The sequence below is a fragment of the Dama dama genome, chromosome 5, assembly GCF_033118175.1.
Source record: "Dama dama isolate Ldn47 chromosome 5, ASM3311817v1, whole genome shotgun sequence".
Classification (NCBI taxonomy): Eukaryota; Metazoa; Chordata; class Mammalia; order Artiodactyla; family Cervidae; genus Dama; species Dama dama.
The window spans coordinates 58,728,068-58,741,133 of record NC_083685.1 but is presented as its reverse complement, the minus strand read 5'-3'; the positions used below and the strand labels follow the sequence as shown (position 1 = coordinate 58,741,133).

At 37.6% G+C, this 13,066-nt stretch overlaps 1 protein-coding gene across 1 annotated transcript in view; it reads left to right on the top strand.

The window, feature by feature from the left end:
* Window positions 1-13,066, top strand: part of TTC29 (tetratricopeptide repeat domain 29) — a 253,090-nt gene that overhangs the window by 135,351 nt on the left and 104,673 nt on the right. The window lies entirely within an intron of this gene.

The window sequence follows — 13,066 nt, the reverse complement described above, 5'->3', positions numbered from 1 at the left end:
CTTCTCCTCCTGCCCCCAATCCCTCCCAGCATCAGGGTCTTTTCCAATGAGTCAACTCTTAGCATGAGGTGGCCAAAGTATTGGAGTTTCAGCTTCAGCATCAGTCCTTCGAATGAACACCCAGGACTGATCTCTACACATTATTAAATTGAGTCCACTCATCACCAGAAATACTTTGATATACATTCTGTGTTCATTTTTAGAAAATTTCACTTCAAGAGCTTAGTGTTCTCTGGCATGCACTAACATACATACAAACACACACACACCCTTTCCTAGTCCTAAACTGTCCGCAGATTAGCAGTAACATGCAGGAAATGGAGCACAACCAAAATAGAGGAAATTATGGTGGTGGCAACTGGAAAATAAATCAAGCTGCACGTGAAGCTTAGCATCACCTCTAAATCTCTCTCTCCTACCCTGTGCAACTGTACAAGTTTCACTAATGGGAGTCCTATCTCTATAAACATATTTCATCTCTTTAAAGGAAATGGAAGAGGATAGCCATGTCTCGGATAAGTGTGTGTTTAAGGCCATCAGCTGAGCGTGCATGAAAGGTGAATAAGCTGCAAGGCTGGAAGGTTCTAAAATGGTTATAAGAATTTATACTAAGCTTTCAATTGAAAAACATGCCACATTCCCTCAAGACTAGGGAGTTGGTAATACAGTTGCCTGTTTGGTAATGGTAGACTCAGCCCTGGTGTTAGGGTTATTGATGAAGGTTTTAATAGTGAGCAGGGCTTGTTATTTTTGCTGTTGGTCTGAATAATATTAATTGCACAGGGGTTTAAGTAGCATAACAGAAAATAAGCATTTACAATGTCTCTTCCCTCCTACTTGGAATCTAGTGAAAAAAAAGTCAGTGTTCTAAAATGAGAACAATTGCCTATGACACAGTATAAAAGCCAGAATTATAGTCCATAAAACAAAGACAGACTGAGTTGAGAAATTACTAAGTAAATATTATTATAACATAGATAAACAATTTGAATAAATACAGAGGGAAATATCCTTATTTTCCTTATGGCATTTTCCCCCCTTGTTTACTGGAAATGCTTCAACTCTTCAAATAATTAGAATGATTTTGTTTAAAAATCTAGGGGGAAAAAAATCACAAAAATGAGAGTTGTCGAAGACATACTGGTCACCACTAGCCCATCTCTGGGTTTATTCCTTACCAATTGTAAATTTTTTTGCAAACTTGGGTTAAATTATTTCCTCTAAAACTTTCCACAGTGGAAATCTTTAAATCAATCAGTACAAAGTTTCAAGTGTGAAAATTGCCTTTCTGTTATAGCTGAAAATTAATTTCTTCTTGCTTGAGAGAAATGACATGCCCTAGTAATTTTCATATATTCTTTAAAATGGAACATCCAGTCTTTGATGCGAAATTTCCTAAAAATGACCCTGCAACATACATCAAAACATTTCTATTAATTCATGAAATTAAGAATAGCTTTTTACATTTTCTCCTGTCACTGATTCCATTTGCCTTATTACTTTCATCTGTGGCCCACAAACTTGGTGGCACAATCAACAAACCCCTCAGTGGCTGCTTCATCTCTGCTCTATTTGATTTCTTCTCTCTGAGTAAATGATTAAGTTTTCATGCATTGGTTCAACCAAAATCTATGTTCACTCAACCACATCCTTTATTGATTACTTCTACCGCAAACAGTAGGCCAAGTGTGATATACATAATTGGACAGTTGTCAGGGGATGTGGGTGTTAACAGTCCTGTTTTCCCAGTTGGAAACTGGAATCACCTTGATACACAAATATTCTGCACTGTTTCATTCTCATTCTTTGGACCGAGGAGTCCTGTTCCTCAGAATATATGTTTTTAACTCTCTAAGGTCTGGTTGAATGAATTTAATGATTATACCATATAATATGCTGTTCCAGTTGCACCTGTGCACTGCATATAGAAAACTGGAATTAATATTTGTCTAACATTTTAACCTTGTCCTTTAACTTATACAAATAATCTGTAGCTTTCCCGTAAGAAAACATTTGATTCTTCCCCTTGCAAAGAAAGACTGGTTTCTAAATCTGTTGCTAACTTTTAAATGTGCAAATCCTTTAAGCAGCATATAATGCTTGTATTTCAGATGTTATATTAATAACTTTGCAGGCTTTAGCACTGCACATTCATTGAGTGGGGCATACAATTTACACAGGAAGTCTTTTTCTCTAACATTATTTGCTAGAGCAAGTTCCAGATAATTTTGGATGTTTTGGAGATCTGCAGCTCCATTGGGAGAAAAACAACTTGATTTAACTAGTGGTAGTTTTATTTATACTGTTTTGTGTTTCTTGTTCACTGAACTTGTTTTTTTTTTTGTTTGTGTGTATTGCAGTTTAACAATCCTCAGCCAGCCAAACCTAATCCAAAATGTTCTTCCATCAAAAATAGATCAGCTTTCAGAAACACAAACATAAAAAGCTTCGGTGAATCCATTTTTACTAAACAAAAATAATAATTTCCCCAATGGTTTTGATAAAAAGTTACACAAAATCTTCACTATCTCATCTCATCCATTTTTTCTTGAATATTACAGTTCAAGAAAGATCTTTAAGAGTTAAATTAATATGATCAGTTTAATCCTAGAAATCTGCAAATTAAAATTCTAAGTAAAATAATTATTTTATTTACTAATATTCCTATACTGTCAAGCTTTCTCAATACCATTTTAGTTGTTCCACAGAATAAATATAAAGTAATGAGTGCACCTCTCATGATATCTGCATTTGAAATATTCCCGAAACGCTTCATGATTTTTTTTGAAGAACTGAACTATTCCTACATATGGAAGAAGATTAGTCATAATTTTGTTATAAAAAGGTGGGAACAGAATCATAAGATGCAATATTCACAACTTCAGTAATATAAAATTCCATTCCATTTCTGAAACACAGGACATTCTTTTACCAATAAGAAAGGAAAAAAGAATGCATTGGCAGTACCTGGTACTCAGGTAAACAGTGTTAGTTCTTTTATTCTGTCCCCTGGAAAATAGATACCAAGACTTTATGTGCCTGTCTTGCAGAGTGTGTGTTCAAATTATGGTGTTTAATTCATTGCATAATGGAAGATTTTCAGAAAACAGTGCTTAGCTAAATTGATTTTCTTCTCAGCTATTGACAAATAATACCACATAGCAGAGCTATGGGTCTGATAGGTTTTTATTTCACTGAGAGGTAATAATAATGCTGTGTGTGTCTGTTAGTTGCTTAGTCATGAACTCTTTGAGACCCCATAGACTGTAGCCCACCAGGTTCCTCTGTCCATGGGGTTCTCCAGGCAAAAATACTGGAGTGGGTTGCCATTTCCTTTTCCAGGGGATCTTCCTGACCCTGGGATCGAACCTGGGTCTCCTACATTGCAGGCAGATTCTTTACCATTTGAGCTATCATTTATTGAATTGTTACTGTGTGCCAAGCTATACATATATGTAATTTTTCATCTCACAATACATATGACCACTTCAAAAATGAGGACACAGAAGCTAAGTAATAGTGCAGATGTCATCAAAGTTATTTATCTAAGAGGCCAAGCTGGGATTCAAGCTTAGATCTTTCTACCATCTACCATAGCACATATCATTATTTTAAAGCAGTTTAATTTAGTTTTACAAGTATACCACAGCTTATCTATGAAAGTGGATGTTGTTCCCAACAAACCTTGGGAGGTTATGCAAGTTTATACCTCTAATCCTGCCACTAGCTTTGAAAATTAAACTCTTCTGAAGTTCTTTCTGAGCTTGTAGCATGTCCTTTTTTTTTTTTTTTTCATTTATTTTTATTAGTTGGAGGCTAATTACTTTACAGTATTGTAATGGTTTTTGCCATACACTGACATGAATCAGCCATGGACTTACATGTGTTCCCCGTCCTGAACCCCCCTCCCACCTCCCTCCCCATCCCATCCCCCTGGGTCATCCCAGTGCACCAGCCCTGAGCACTTGTCTCATGCATCCAACCTGGACTGGCGATCTGTTTCACACTTGATAATATATATGTTTCAATGCTATTTCTCAGATCATCCCACCCTCGCCTTCTCCCATAGAGTCCAAAAGTCTGTTCTATACATCTGTGTCTCTTTTTCTGTCTTGAATATAGGGTTATCGTTACCATCAGTTCTAATGAGATGGATGCAACTGGAGCCCATTATACAGAGTGAAGTAAGCCAGAAAGATAAACACCAATACAGTATACTAACGCATATATATGGCATGTCCTTTTGAATAGCTCCTTTAGCTACACATCATAGATGGAGAGGTGGGCTTGATCTTTCAAAACAGCCAAACTTATCTAGAGACACATTTATTTTTTTTTCCATTTATTTTTATTAGTTGCAGGCTAATTACTTTACAATATTGTAGTGGTTTTTGCCATACATTGACATGAATCAGCCATGGATTTACATGTGTTCCCCATCCCGATCCCCCCTCCCACCTCCCTCTCCATCCCTTCCCTCTGGGTCTTCCCAGTGCACCAGTCCTGAGCACTTGTTTCATGCATCCAACCTAGGCTGGTGATCTGTTTCACCCTTGATAGTATACTTGTTTCAATGCTGTTCTCTCTGAACATCCCACCCTCGCCTTCTCCCATGGAGTCTAAAAGTCTGTTCTGTACATCTGTGTCTCTTCTATAAAACATAGAAAACAATCTCTGAGGGTAACCCCATTTTTAGAGCAAAACACATTAAATGACTTGTGAATGCTTTGTATCACTCCCTATGAAGCAGTTTCCTGAAGATTAATCCCCAAAATGCCATCGGTGTCATCATTAGATGATATCACTCAGAGAGAACTGTCTTCCTTAGCATACCAAGTATGTCTGGACAATTGGAAATACAGGGTGAAATCAGGGCTAGAAATATAGATGTGCCAGGCATGTGCATATGGGAATTAGGACATACCTAATAGGTAGTGGTACATGAAATTAAGAAATTGCCCATAAGTTCAGTTCAGTTCAGTCTCTCAGTCGAGTCTGACTCTTTGCGACCACATGGACTGCGGGACGTCGGTCTGTTCATCACCAACTCCTGGAACTTACTCAAACTAATGTCCATTCCGTCAGTGATGCCATCCAACCATCTCATCCTCTGTTGTCCCCTTCTCTTCATACCTTCAGTCTTTCCAGGCATCAGGCTCTTTTCCAATGAGTCAGTTTTTTGCATCAGGTGGCCAAAGTATTGGAGCTTAAACTTCAGCGTTAGGCCTTCCAATGACTATTTGGGACTGATTTCCTTGAGGATTGACTGGTGATCTCTTTGCTGTCCAAGGGACTCTCAAGAGTCTTCTCCAACACCACAGTTCAAAGTCATCAATTCAGTGGGTACTACATAAGTGTTTCCCTTCTCAAACTTTCAACCATTTCTTTATTCAAAAATATACGAAGACCTAATATATACTAAGCACTCTGCTAGAACTTGTCTTTCTAAGCATTCTGCCACTTATATAGATGACATTGGGGCTTCCCAGGTGGCTCAGTGGTAAAGAATATGCCAGCTAATGCAGGAGACCCAAGAGACGCGAATTGGATCCCTGGCTTGGGACGACACCTGGGAAATTCCATGGACAGCAGAGGCTGACAGGCTACAGTTCTTAGCATCGCAACGAGTTGGACACAGCTGAATGACTGAGAACACACTTGCATAGGTGACTTTCAGTTTGGGTCAGTCACTCAGTCATGCCCAACTCTTTGTGACCCCATGGACGGAACCATGCCAGGCTTCCCTGTTCATCACCAACTCCTGGAGCCTGCTAAAACTCATGTCCTTCGCATTGGTGATGCCATCCAACCATCTCATCCTCTGTTGTCCCCTTCTCCTCCTGCTTTCTATCTTTCCCATCATCAGGGTCTTTTCCAATGAGTCAGTTCTTCGCAACAGGTGGCCAAAGTATTAGAGTTTCAGCTTCAGTATCAGTCTTTCTAATGAATATTCAGGACTGATCTCTTTAGGATGGACTGGTTGGATCTCCTTGCAGTCCAAGGGACTTTCAAGAGTCTTCTCCAACACCACAGTTCAAAAGCATCACTAGCTTTCTTTAGAGTCCAACTCTTACATCCATACATGACTGCTGGAAAAACCATAGCTTTGACTAGATGGACCTTTGTTGGTAAAGTAATGTCTCTGCTTTTTAATATTCTGTCTAGGTTGATCATAGCTTTTCTTCCAAGGAGCAAGCATCTTTTAAATTCATGGCTGCAGTCACCATCTGCAGTGATTTTGGAGACCAAGAAAATAAAAATTGTCACTGTTTCCATTGTTTCCCCATCTATTTACTATGAAGTGATAGGACCAGATGCCATGATCTTAGTTTTCTAAATGTTTAATTTTAAGCCAACTTTTTCACCCTCCTCTTTCACTTCCATCAAGAGGCTCTTCAGTTCTTCTTCACTTTCTGCCATAAGGGTGGTGTCATCTGCATATCTGAGGTTATTGATATTTCTCCCGGCAATCTTGATTTCAGCTTGTGCTTCATCCAGTCCAGCATTTCACATGATGTTTTCTGCATATAAGTTAAATAAGAAGGGTGACAATATACAGCCTTGACGTACTCCTTTCCCGATTTGGAACCATTCTGTTTTTCCATGTCTGGTTCTAACTGTTGCTTCTTGACCTGCATACAGATTTCTCAGGAGGCAGGTCAGATGTTCTGGTACTCCCATCTCTAAGAATTTTCCACAGTTTGTTGTGATCCACACAGTCAAAGGTTTGGTGTAGTCAATAGAGCAAAAGTAGATGTTTTTCTGGAACTCTCTTGCTTTTTTGATGATCCAATGGATGTTGGCAATTTGACCTCTGGTTTCTCTGCCTTTTCTAAAACCAGCTTGAACATCTGGAAGTTCACGATTCAAGTGCTGTTGAAGCCTGGCCTGGAGAATTTTGACATTACTTTGCTAGTGTGTGAGATGAGTGCAATTGTGTGGTAGTTTAAACCTTCTTTGGCATTGGGATTGGAATGAAAAGTGACCTCTTCCAGTCCTGTGGCCACTGCTGAGTTTTCCAAAATTGCTGGCATATTGAGTGCAGCACTTTCACAGCATCATCTTTTAGCATTTGAAATAGCTCAGCTGGAATTCCATCACCTCCACTAGCTTTGTTTGTAGTCATGTTTCCTAAGGTCCACTTGACTTCGCATTCCAGGATGTCTGGCTCTAGGTGAGTGATCACACCATTGTGGTTATATGGGTCGGGAAGATCTTTTTTGTCCAGTTTGTCTGTGTATTCTTGCCACCTCTTCTTAGTATCTTCTGCTTCTGTTAGGTCCATACCATTTCTGTCCTTTATCGAGCCCGTCTTTGCATGAAATGTTCCCTTGGCATCTCTGATTTTCTTGACAAGAGCTCTAGTCTTTCCCATTCTATTGCTTTCCTCTATTTCTTTGAATTGATCACTGAGGAAGGGTTTCTTATCTCTCCTTGCTATTTTTTGGAACTCTGCATTCAAATGGGTATATCTTTCCTTTTCTGCTTTGCCTTTAGCTTCTCTTCTTTTTCAGCTATTTCTAAGCCCTCGTCAGACAACCATTTTGCCTTTTGGCATTTCTTTTTCCCGGGGATGGTCTCAATCCCTGCCTCCTGTACAACGTCACGAACCTCCATCCATAGTTCTTCAGGCACTCTGTCTGTCAGATCTAATCCCTTGAATCTATTTCTCACTTCTACTGTGTAATTGTAAGGGATTTGATTTAGGTCATGCCTGAATGGTCTAGTGGTTTTCTCCACTTTCTTCAATTTAAGTCTGAATTTGGCAATAAGGAGTTCATGATCTGAGCCACAGTCAGCTCCCAGTCTTGTTTTTGCTGACTGTATAGAGCTTCTCCATCTTTGGCTGCGAAGAATATAATCAATCTGATTTTGGTATTGACCATCTGGCAATGTCCATGTGTAGCGTCTTCTCTTGTGTTGTTGGTGTTTGCTATAACCAGTGCGTTTTCTTGGCAAAACTCTGTTAGGTGACTTTAGTGATACAGATTTCACTGATGAGGGACACTTGCAAAAACAAAGTACCATTCACCCATTATAAACTTTTTAAAGGTTTTTTTTTTATATAACAGCTTTATTGAGATATAATTCCTATACCATACAATTCACCCCTCTTTTTTGACTTTAAAACCTAGTTTTATTAAATGTTTAGTATAGATCAAAGACTGTGGATTAATGACATGCAGTTTTTCCTCAGAGCCGCTGTGTTTATTTCCATATGGATCACAGAAAAATAGCATTTAGATAAAATAGCTCATTTTAGTCAATGTTTCAAGGCAGGTTGACATTTTTTCCAAGGTGAATATGAGTTCTAATCTTAAATAATTCCTGTTTGGTATAAACATAATTTTCCAACTCATAGTTGATTTTGTGAAGAAGCCAAACAAATTTTAATTTTCCTAATGGTGATGCTAACACACACACCCCATTATATAATAATGGGATTATTTTATGAAAATTTTAAATGTATGAAAATGTTTTTGCATTAACGTATTTATTCCATATATGACCATTTCTGGTGTGACAGATCTCAAGGCCTTACCACTAATAATCAAATATTATCTTTTATACTACTTTGTCAAGAAGTGCTTTTCCAACTATTTATTACATATAGTAATAGCTCATCAATTACTGATTATAGACATTCATGGAAGAAATGATTCCCCAGTGAGTTCTGTTTGTTCAGAGATTTGGGTGAATGTTAGATTTCTCTCTTTTAACTGAAACCAGGAAAATGAAGGCCGTTTTGCAAATGAATGTATAAAGTGAGAACTGTTAATACTTTGATGCCCAGCATACAAACAGAACAGTGTTGGATATTTGATTGCTTTATGGCTATACACACATGACATAAACAGAAATATGAAAAATTAGGTAAGTTAATTTTTGCATAAAATTAAGTTGAGTCAATTCAGATAGAGATTTATTAGAACCATAAATAATTAGACCAGCTTTAGAGTTGTTTGATCTCTTTATGTCCTAGTCATTTCATGTATATATCAATAAATTCAATGTGAATTTCACACTTCCTAGAAATTTTTAATCAAAAAGTGATTAACCAGTGAACTGAATCCATTATACTGAACAAGTAGCTTTATTTTCAAATTTCACTGAATCTAACATTCTTCCTATTGGACTACACATTGTACATATCCAATAAATAAAAGTATTCCAACTAAACTGTGACATAATGCTTTCTTTTTGCTTAAAATTTGTATTTTATACTTAATAATATTAGAGAGCTGTTTTAGACTCATTTACAATAAGTATTTTTACAATGATTCTTGAGAATTCCTGTAAAAAGAAACTGTAAACAAAGTAAATTCATTATATTCCTTGAACATCTTTGCATTCAAAGTCCAATTCTTCTGAATCACCATTAAACTCAAATTGACATTATTTTTTTTCTCATCCATATCTTTTTTATGTCATCAAGAACACTGGTGCTGTGTAGCTTTCCTTCAAATAGGGCTCCAGTGTCCCCTGCCTTCAGTATTTCGTTCAAGTCATGGGCTACCAATCTGCCAGTCTTGAAGCTGGTACTTTCTTATCTTCCAGGATTTCAGAAAACAACCAGTCCTCATATTTCTTTCTGAAATTATCATTGAATAGTTGTCAACAGAAGGATCAAGGCATTACAACCATGGCTCATGTCCAAAGACATGGACAAGTTCAGCAACAACTGTGACTTGACCACTCCTGTCTATGAAAAACTATAAGATGCCACCTGTTCTCAGGGAGGGATCTCAGTTTCAGGAATGTTAAAATATGGGAAAGCGTGTGTTTTAGAATCAGTGAAATATGGTTTTAATATTGCTGAATTTTTCTATAGTTGCATTAATTAAAAAATTTGTTAGTAAAACTTCTCCATATGCCATATTTGATACCATCCTATCTGGAGCTCCTCTGAGTAAATCTTTGCTGTATAAACATAAAGAAATGCCCTTCTTGGACTTTCCTGGTGGCTCGGATGGTAAAGAGTCTGCCTGCAATACAGGAGACCTGGGTTCGATACATGGGTTGGGAAGACCCCCTGGAGAAGGAAATGGCGACCCACTCTAGTATTCTTACCTGGAAAATTCCATGGATAGAGGACCCTGGTGGGCTACGTTCAATAGGGTTGCAAAGAGTCGGACATGACTGAGTGACTAACACATTTTCATGCAAGATAGCAAAACAAGCTCTGAGTTTCAGAATTTCATCTAGTTATTTATTAAGGGTCAGAGCACAGATGCTCACTGGGAACTGCTGACCTATGAAAGCAAAGAAAGGTGGTTCTAGGAATTCAGAGACATTCAGGAGTAGGGGTTTTCTTTTGTTATGCTCCTTTGAAGAATACAATGACGGTGTTTTCTGTTACTTTAAAAACCTCTAAATTTTGGATTTTGTCACGTCAATAAAAAAATTTCAACATTTCTGAGATGATTCAGCAAAGGAATTGTGTATCATCTTATTTTTTTTAATTTATAATTATCAGCATTTTATTTATTTATTTTTTTAATATACATTTTAGTTTTTTTTTTTATTAGTTGGAGGCTAATTACTTACATCTTAGATCCATCATTCTTTTTTAAGGATTGACCAAAAAAATGTCAGATATTCAAAAGATATTGAATTTCTTCAAGATGCTTAATTTGGAGTCATTATTTTGAAATCAATTCTGGCCTTGTCTGTAATGTTATGCCTGTAATTCTTTATGGCTCTGAATCAGCAGTCTTTCAGTCAGCAGTCTGAATCAGCAGTTAAATGTCCCTTGAGTTGTTGAAGGTAGCTTCAGCTACATCTATTAAAAAATAGTCACAGCATATGATACCTTGGATGGAGCTGTTTACAAAAATTACTGTCTTTTTCTTTGGTTGCTCCAGGATTTTTCACCTTTGTTCTTGATCTCATAGGCCCCGAAGTGTTATCTCCTCAAAGAGAAGACCTGTCTCTTTAGACTGGCTTTCAAATAATTGGCTCTTTTAGAGAGATTTTTGGAGAAGGTAATGACACCCCACTCCAGTACTCTTGCCTGGAAAATCCCATGGACGGAGGAGCCTAGTGGGTTGCAGTTCGTGGGGTCGCTAGAGTCGGATATGACTGAGCAACTTCACTCTCACTTTTTACTTTCATGCATTGGAGGAGGAAATGGCAACCCACTCCAGTGTTCTTGCCTGGAGAATCCCAGGGATGGGGGAGCCTGGTGGGCTGCCGTCTATGGGGTCTCACAGACTCGGACACGACTGAAGTGACTTAGCAGCAGCAGAGAGATTTTTAGAGCCTTTCCACTTGTTGTTTAGTTGCTTAGTTGTGTCTGACTTTGGCGATCCCATGGATTGTAGCCTGCCAGGCTCCTCTGTCCATGGGATTTCCCAGGCAAGAATAGTTGGAGTGGGTTGCCATTTCCTTCTCCAGGATATCTTCCCAACACAGGGACTGAACCCACTTGGCAGGCAAATTCTTTACCACTGAACCACCAGGGAAGCCCCTTTCCACTTGTTATTATCCTTTACTGTTTAGCTCTTACTCATATGAAAGTGAGATTTGTATATGTCTGGGGTAGCATGCAGATCATGAGGAACAAATGAGCATTTGGGACTCGTTTATATTAATAAAATGAGAGCAGAATTCAAATAATGGAAGTTTCTTAATATAATTCATTGAAATCTTTAAAATGATGTGCCTCTCTTCTTTTTGTTTTTCGTGGTCAGTGCTCCCCACATGTTATTTATCTGTTTGTTTAATTTTCTAAATACAAGTACTGTATTATTTTTCTTTCCAGTGTTATTGAGATGTAATTGACATGCAACACTAAGTTTACAGTATGATGATTTGACCCCTCTTCTTTATGAAAGAATAGCCAAACTTGTTTTAGTCACTTTGGGTCATTTGAGCTGCTCTAACAGTCTCCAAAATCTCAGTGACTTATGAAAATTAGGTCTTATTTCTTGTTTATATAAATTCTTGCCATTTGCCAGAAGCTTATGCCAGGAGCCAGGCTCCTTCCATCTCTGAGATTTATCTTTCCTTTCTTGGATCCTGGTTAGGAAATTTAACAATCCTCTATTTTCATTATATTTTTTCTAATACCTCCAACAAATATTTTATGAATCACAGATGCTTCCCTCTCAAATAATTGGTTTCATTTGCAAAGGAATGTATAAATTTTCAACCTTTTTAAGAGGTTTTATTTTTAAAAAATATAACAGCTTTACTGAGATGTAATTCATATAGCATACATTTTACATTTAAATTTTAGGATTCAGTAGTTCTTAGTATGTTCAGAGAGTTGTGCAGTCATCACCACTATTTAATTGCAGATCATTTTCTTCACTTCAAAAAGAAACCCACACCTGTTAGCAGCCACACCCAGTTCCCTACCCGAGACCCCCCGCCCCGCCTCCATCGCCCCAGCCTCTGGTAACTATTAACTTGCTTTCTATCATTGTTGTGTTAGCTGCTCAGTCGTGTCCAGCTCTTTGGGACCCCATGGATTGTAGCCTGCCAGGTTCTTCTGTCCATGGAACTCTCCAGGCAAGAATACTAGAGTGGGTAGCCACTATAGATTTGTCATTTCTGGACATTTCTTGTAGATGGAATCATATCATATATGGATTTTTTTGTATGTAACTGGCTTCTTTCATTTAGTTTATTTTCAAAGTTTATCCATGTTGTAGCATGTATCACTACTTCATTCTTTTTTATGGCTTAATAACATTCCATGGTATGAACATAGCACATTTTGCTTATCCCTTCAATTGATAGACATTTGAATTGTTTCCACTTCTTAGCTATTATCATGATTATTGATATGAACATTTATGTATAGGTTTTTGGTGGACATGTGTTTTCATTTCTCTTGGGTATATACATAGGAGTGTAATTCTTGGGTCACATGGTAACTATTACACTTTTTGAAGAATTGACAAGTTGTTTTTCCAAGCAACTGTACCATTTTACAATACTACCAGTAATCCATAAGAGTCTAAAGGCTCACGTTCTAACTCACTGTACACTCCATCAAAGATGAGCCACATGTTTTTAAAATTTACACCCTACATTTCATTATCCTGGTAACTGTCTT